The sequence below is a fragment of the Manihot esculenta genome, chromosome 6, assembly GCF_001659605.2.
Source record: "Manihot esculenta cultivar AM560-2 chromosome 6, M.esculenta_v8, whole genome shotgun sequence".
Lineage (NCBI taxonomy): Eukaryota > Viridiplantae > Streptophyta > Magnoliopsida > Malpighiales > Euphorbiaceae > Manihot > Manihot esculenta.
Window position 1 is genome coordinate 29,853,840 of NC_035166.2, and position 7,725 is coordinate 29,861,564.

The 7,725-nt window shown below is 37.3% G+C and overlaps 1 long non-coding RNA gene across 1 annotated transcript; it reads right to left on the bottom strand.

The window, feature by feature from the left end:
• LOC110617145 lies at positions 1-2,715 on the bottom strand. The gene is made up of 2 exons (XR_002488313.2): positions 1,357-2,715; positions 1-1,255 (listed from the first exon to the last, which is right to left on the bottom strand). It is a non-coding gene; the product is annotated as an uncharacterized LOC110617145 (long non-coding RNA).
• Positions 2,716-7,725: the final 5,010 nt, after the last annotated feature.

Sequence of the window (7,725 nt, forward strand, 5' to 3'; positions counted from 1 at the left end):
TGAGATAACACAGTAAAATCTGTAATTCATAGTATGACTTCCCACTGTCACCTTAATTCAGGACTCTAGACAATGTATGGTTAATGGCTTAATGCCTAGGTAAGCTAACGAAACACCTAAAAAGCTACAAACAAATCATACATGAGCTTCATGACGATCAGCTTCCTACCCATAATACAAGAATGTTGTAGAAAGCTACTTTACACTTCCCAAATTTAATTCAAATGCCTATATGTCCTTGAATATTCATTTCCCTGTGGATCTTGATGTTAAGCCTTCCTGCTGCCTTTTCTTCTTCTTTTGCTTCTTGATGTATATAATTGCCGGACTAGTGTAGTACAGTCTAATTCACTCCTTAACCTCCCATTCTGCTTAAAGTCACGGAGGAGCACAAAATCATTGGAAGTTTTCATTCTCAGTTCATCTTCATCAGCTGACTTTTATATAGAGATCCCCCCAATGCAGGTCACCTTAGAGATCAACTGCCTTTATATGACAAGTCTGTAAAAGCTTGCTGAGGAGATATTGAGGAGAGAAAAACCCGGTTATGAGACATGCTCATGCCTCAAATGCTTAAAGCAATTGCTGAACCCGCTGGGTGGTAATCCTTTGAGAGAAGATTAAGTTCACAGAGGACAGAAGCAATTGCACCACCTAAATTAGGGTCTGAGGCATACGGCCAGTACTTCTCCATGCCAAATCAAAATTACAAAGATAGATTTAAGTTGATTATTGCAATCAAAAAGAGAACTTCGATTGATTGGAGATGCTTCAGGGAAGGAGGCATAACGCCAAAGTCAGATGTCTTGCGGCAATTGTTTTTCAATAAGAACAGAACATGTGCTAGGATCATTGCATATGATAAATTAAGTCCACAAATACTCCCCCCTTCCCCTGAAAGAATAAAAATGCTCTAAATCTTTGAACAAGAATTAAAGAAAGGTTACCACAATGAACTTAGAAACTGAGCCACAATAGATTCCAGCATTTGACTTTCTTCTGAAGAAGATACTTCAACGTTACCAAAACTGCAAAAGATATCCAAAGAATTACAGGTAAACGAGCAGAGAAGGAGGGAATTTCTGGTATAGATAACAATGGGGAAGCATAGCACGCCAGCCATGGATTCAGTCGATCCAAACACAACGAGAAAGTGGTCAAGCCTCTCGCACATGCAGCAGCCTTTTGCATGTCATGCTTTCTGTTTTCACTTAACATAATCTTCAAAGCCTCTGGTAATGCTTCACCCTGATCTCTGCCAAAAACACATTACAACTCAAATGAGAAATTCAAGAACTAAGGAACATCTGCAATTCCATACGTAGCATGGGTAGTGCAAAGCTTTTGGGTACATACGCAAGTATAAGATTGTAAAACAGCACGAAGAAGCCCTGTAAATCAACATTCAGAGCAGCAGAATATCACTTTGAAGGCAGCAATGCAGCATTGAAGGAGTTAAGAAACAGTCAAGTTCTTCAAACATTTTTCCGAGGACTGTTAGAGTTTCTATCACCGACAGCAAGCTTTTTCAGATAATTCATGTGACCTCCATTGTAGATAAGAGAGAACTTTCCCAGTCCATTCAGATAAGGAGCATGCAAGGGGAAGGAATTATCATTTGCTTCCAGACTGGAATGCTAAAATAAAACAAGCAAATGAAATTGATGAGAAAGTAAATAACTCTTTTGGTTAAATGAATTTCTGATCAGAAGAGGAGTGAATAATGGGTATACAATACCTATTATCTGATTTCTCCTGGACCATCCATTCTTAAATTTTTACACAACCAGCCAAACCAAATTGAAATGCAGAAATCCTAGTTGTTCTAAAAAGTTGTATCGATGTTGCAATAAGATACAGCATGAGAAAGGACGGTAAAGATTTTGCTGAAGCAATAATTCTATTCTTGGAAGTTTTAGGGCTAAGAATTTTTAGGATGAGCTAATAATGGATTATCGTGACAAGTAGAATAAGAAATTATCAAACATTACATTACAATAGGCACTGTACAGTATTTGAGCGGAAGGAGTATACACAACACAGTTTATGCTTGTTATGGCTATATCACAAACTAGAAACAGATTATAACATTGCAAGTAAAACAAAATTATTCATTCGTCAAAATAAACTTCTAATTATAATGACATCTACATTTAGAGGATTTTGATTTTCTTTATACAAGCATAATTTTGCAATATGATTCAGAACAATAGTAAATAGGATACTAATGTTAGAAAACAAGCCTGCATAGCAATTCCAATCGGACAATATCGCGCTGCTGCTTTAGTCAATCGCTCATTCTCAATGTACCTTTACCAGCGTCAGAACTCAGAATCATCCGTTTCATCATCTTGTTCCTCACCAGTTTCAGATTTTTCTGATGCCTTGGAGACTGGTAGACGTACCAACATTACTCGCATAAAACGTTCCCTCCAGAACAATTTTTTTAAAAAAAGATGGTTGAATGCATAATCTCTTCTCATTGACGAATTGCAAGTCCTAATGAGAGACCTCTGTTTCGTCCTCAGCAATCTCCGAAGGCAAGGCGGCTGGCAACATTATCTTCTTGCTTCTTCATCACGTTTCTCTAGGACGAAACAATCAGTCTTCGACGTCCGATTCAAATACCGTACAAGCAACAGTACCGAAACTGGGGCTTTGGGTTTTAGGGTGGATTTTGTAAATTGAGAGCGAGAGGAGCAGACAGATCTTCGATGTTCTAGTATGGGCATTATAAGCCTTGGGCCCATTTTCCTTTGGATGTAAGTTTTCTTGGAGGCCCATTTTTGTAAAAAATTGTTCCCACCGACACTATCTTCTATTTGATTTTTTTGTTTCTTTTGCCAAAACTTCTATTTGAAATTGGGTAAGGGAAAAATTGTTTTCTAAGTTAATATAATTGTTTAATTGTATTGAACTTTTTACAGTCAATATTTTAATTTCAAATATTTTTAACAAAGTATTTTAAACGTATTTAAATAAAATTTCAATTTTTTAAATAAATTTATAAAATAATACCATGACCGATTAAAAAAAAAAAATCCGCTCAGTTGAATATATTTCATTCATCTTTTACTATTATTCCATTTGAAAATTTAATTAATATTTTTAAACATATAAAATCGCATTATTTTATATTTACTTCCCTTTTAAATATCTTTTAAGGATCAAATTCTTAATTCATATTTATATTTAAATGAAAAGCACAGAAAATGCATCTAGCGCAGCTTGGTCAAAATCATTAAAAAAAAATAGAATTAATAAAAAATAAGAAACTTTTTTTTTTAACAGCATTAGACTACCTACCTATTTGTTTATACATTATTCCAAAAAGGTAAATCTGTTTGATGTGGTAGAATTAATGTAAATTTCATATTATTAATTTTGATTTGAGTTTGAATTTGAGATTTTTGACTTTAAGAGACGAACCCAATAAATAGTAAAAGTAGATAAGTAGGTTTAAAAACATTTAATACAGGTTAGGGTTAGGTATAGAAAATGAATTGGAGTAATTAATGCTCTCCAAACAAATCATGAATTCGCAAGTTTTTAGGTATATGGTGTGTTCAATACATTCAATGTCTGCCCTTTCTATAATCTGCTTCCACAATCTGCCTCACGCCTCACGCTAACGTATACAGATTCAGCTAATTTAATCAACCTACTATCTTCTTATGCCTACATATTCCACAATTAATTAATTGTTGTATAGACTGATATTAAAGGGTCACCTAATTAGCCTTAATCATTTTTCAAATTAATAAATTCTCATATATTCCTCTATTTATTTACAGATATTATAGATTACTCATCATTAAATTATATCGATTTATTGCTATGATTATTGTAATTTTTTAATAAATACAATATTGTTTTGATTATGATATTGCATCAAGTAATATAAAAATAAAAATTCAATTAAAAATATTTTATTTAGTAAAGGGTAAATTATATAAAATGAATTTTAAAATTATAAAATATTACTCATTTTAAAAAAAAAAAAATCTAAAACGACAGAGATAAAAAGAATAGAGTGGTATTATATATATATAAAAATTAGTTGAGGCAACAAGCAATAAACTTACATGGAAAGGTGGGTGAGCAACATTAAGAAGAAAAAAAGAAAAAAAGACAATGAATGAGTTAGGTATATTAATGAATTGTTGCAGTAAATGGCTTTAATTGGGGTCATGCATTGCCCATATAAGTTATCAAATGACAAAGTGTAGGTGAAGGCCATTTTCAAACATTTATAGGACACAACCAATTTTTTTTTTTAGCAAAAGAGTGAGTTGAGATTAGACACTCAACTAGTCCATGCACATGCTGCCTGCCCTTTCAATCCATACCATCCTAAATTTTTCAGCACTTTAAGTTCTTGGATACATGTCACTCTCTTTTATTAAATGCCCCTTCTTTTTTCTTTAATGGTCTTTACTCATATCCAATCTCACCACTTTTATTTCATTTCCTTTTCATATATAATTTTTTATCAATCAATGAAAATTATTTTATAATATTATTTATGATGAAGATTTAAATTGAGTTTTTTATTCTTTCTAACATGGATAAGATTCTCTAAATTATTTAAAGGATTAAGTTAACTTATTTATTATGAATTGAATTGATTGCCTCTCTCTATTTCACTCTATTTGGGATTTTTTTTATACAATATATTTTTTTATTACTTACTTTTTATATCTGATAAATCTTTTTCTCCTCCTTCTCCATGATAGATCTGATTTTCTTCTTGATCCATCATATGGGTTCATCAAATGGGTCTCTCAATGTTCTATTTGATGAATGGGCCTGCAAAATAGAGAAAAATGGTCAGGGGTCTACTGGGGATGCCCCCGGCGGAAACCCTCCGACTCCCAAGTCAAGTTTATAATATAATATTTCATGGATAGGCCCGAGTTTCAGAAAAAAATATGGAGGCCCTCCAGAGGAAGAAGAAGAAGAAGAAGAAGAAAGAGCCCCCTTGAAGAAGCTATCCCCCCCCACGTCTATAGTGCTACCTGTCTGTGTCCTTCAGGCCCGTACATACGGACGTGTCAGGCCCCTTCTCCACGCAGGAGGCCATTTAATTCACCCTGGCACGCATGCGAATAGGGTTGGTGAGTGATTGGGCCTACTCCCCTATTGGGCTTGTGCTCGTATCTGATCCGGATTGCCCTGGGCCGCTGGCCCAGGCTCATGAAGTCGAGCCGTCTTTCGAGCGTATGATCTGATGGGCTTTGGACCTGTGGCCTTCTTTTGGATCCGACCTTATTCCTGGGCTAGGAAAGATCTGGAGGTTATCAATTGCCTCTTTACCTCCTCAGCAGTTATTCCATGACTGGTGAGGGGGTAAATACTTAGGCTCCATTAATGACCGTGCAGCTCGAGAACGGCTGTAACGATCCGAAAATCGGACCGCTACCGGCGCTAGGATCCAGATCGGCTTAAGGCCGCCGGGACCCGTAGCAAGCCTGACATGTAACCTGTAAACCTGTTTAATCCCATACATGATCAACAATCATACATAAAAATTTAAAACTTTTCTTTCATTCAATCCTCATACACCAAACTCAACCTGTACATGCACTAAACATACACATAATCATAAACTTGACCCCTCAGTGGGATCTCATCAATGCCCCAATGGGCGATATACATATGTTGAGTTGGCTAAGCATCCATATCATAAAACATCTAAGATCATGTATTTAAAAGGGATAACAACATCCATAGGGTCAAGCACAACTTCTAATCCTCAATATCATTATACATAACATAACTATTTAACTTTACATCATCTTACAATTTATCATGTCCACTTTCTAACTATTACAAACATAAGACTTTACTCTTCCTGACTTCTCTGTCTAGCCCGCACCTGCAATCCTGGGGGGATTAGGGAAAAGGGGTGAGCTACAAGAGCCCAGTGAGCAGAATAATAGAAAACAACATTTAAAATCTCATGCCATTATGTAATGCAACACATCACAACTAATCACATCTCGGATGGTATTGTCACCAATAGTCATCTACATTCCAAAGTGCCGGGACGTAGAATGGGTACAACCGGTCTTTCTCTTAACATAACATATCATAACATACCAATGTGCCAGGGACGTAGAATGGGTACAACCTGGACTTTCTCTTACATAGTGCCAGGGACGTAGAATGGGTACAACCTGGACTTCCATACTATCTCATGCCGTAACATCATCATATCATATGAGGACTAAAGGGTCATCCAATAACCAATCCACATCAACATCATAAATGCAATGCAACATATTCGTGGATTCTAATGCAAACAACCTAGTTCATCACATGGCATTCATGATGCATGAACATGCTCAATTGTATAATTCATTTGCTTTAAAACATAAGAGTTTATTCTACTCACCTCTGGCCGAAGCTCTACTAACTCAGAAGCAGCTGGACTCACTGCTGGGGTCCTCGGTTCCTCGGGTCCGAACCTACACAGGTGGACTCAAATGAGGGACCAAACAACTAAAACATAACTCTAAAAATATCCCCCAAAAACCCCCTAAAACACCTCAAAACAATCATGCAAAAACATGCAAAGGAAGGCAGAACAGGGCAGGTTTGGCGGCACCTTCGGCGGCCGAAAGTCCCCCCAGAGCCGAAACCCAGGCAGGTTAGGCGGCACCTTCGGCGGCCGAAAGTCCCAGACAGAGACGAAAGTCTCTTTTTAGGGGCAACTTCGGCAGCCGAAAGGCCTGCCTCCCCAGCCATGTTCGGCGGCCGAAAGTGCCTTCGGCTGCCGAACCTGGTTTCTGCCAAAGGGCAGAAACTTGGCTCCTTTATGCACATTTGCCTCCCAACTCTTCCAACATGCATATAACTCATTCAAATCATGCAAATATACATACAATGGTTCCTAGGGGCCTCAAACTAACTTAAACCCCAACTACAACACACAACAACAACACAATCCAACATACATTGCTCAAAACATAACATTAACTCAAAAACCTAACTATGAGCTAAACATGCATTCTACCCCATAGATCTTGCATAAAACTTACTTTAAACATACAATGAGCTTAAGATCGGCTCTTACCTCTTGAAGATCGAGAGAGAGACGTCCTAAACTCGGAGGTGGAAGATTTTGAGTTCTTGAACCTCAAAACTCCAAAACTTGCTTTAAACTCGAAAATCTTCAAAACAATGTAAAAGCTTGTGAAAATCTTGAAAGATTTGAAGGGAAGAACTCAAGGATGGTGAGGAACGGCGGAAAAGCTCACCTTAGCCGAAAATAGGGAAAAGCTCGCCCGTTTTCGGCTAAGGGACCCTTTTATAGTGGCTGGCCAGGCCACGTTCGGGGGCCGAAAGTGCTTCCGCATGCATGCCATGTTCGGCGGCCAAACTTGAGGTTCGGCGGCCGAACCTGGACTTTCCTCACTTATGCCTTCAGGGGCCTAAAGCACTCCCGAAGTGCATGCATGTTCGGCGGCCGAACTTGAGTTTCCTCCAAAGGTGTTTTTATTCAAAAACTCATTTCCTCTTTACTTAAAATCATTAAAAATATTAAAACATTTCATGAAAACATGGTTTTACCCTTCTAGAGGTCTCCGACATCCGAAATTCCACCGGACGGTAGGAATTCCGATACCGGAGTCTAGCCGGGTATTACAACGGCTCTTGTCAAAACGTCCTTTACTTGGCTTATTTCTTTATCTCTTTACTTTGGTGTTTAAATGTATGGCG